Here is a 471-nt window from a genome sequence, read left to right on the forward strand (position 1 = left end):
TCGCCGCCCACCATACTCCCACATCTCTCTTTCCTCTACCATACTATTTTGATTGCTTACAAGTCAAATGCGAAGGTTTGTGTGTACCATTGTGTTCAACCTGTGAATAAGCGCTGATCTTTGTGGTCATTCATAGTGCTTCATTGTTGTCGTGGTCGTCATTGTCGTTGTGTTGCGATATTGTTTAAACAAGGAACCAGGTGGTCTTGATCAAGAATGGCTATGTACAAACTACCAGGATTGTCGGGATTGATCCTGGTACGACATGAATGGATCATAGTGATATGCATATTCTAATTATCCTCTACATCTCTCAGGCATCAGAGAATTATCGCTGGCATCGATACTACAGAGAATTTGGCAAACAAGACAACAACATGTTGTCAAAATCTCCAATAGGGAGTACCAGTAAGTGTCCAATGCTACTTTATTTAGAATCCTTTGATTTATAACTTAGATGATATCTAGCTA

Source organism: Lichtheimia ornata (assembly GCF_029851405.1).
Source record: "Lichtheimia ornata isolate CBS 291.66 chromosome Unknown scaffold00209, whole genome shotgun sequence".
Classification (NCBI taxonomy): domain Eukaryota; kingdom Fungi; phylum Mucoromycota; class Mucoromycetes; order Mucorales; family Lichtheimiaceae; genus Lichtheimia; species Lichtheimia ornata.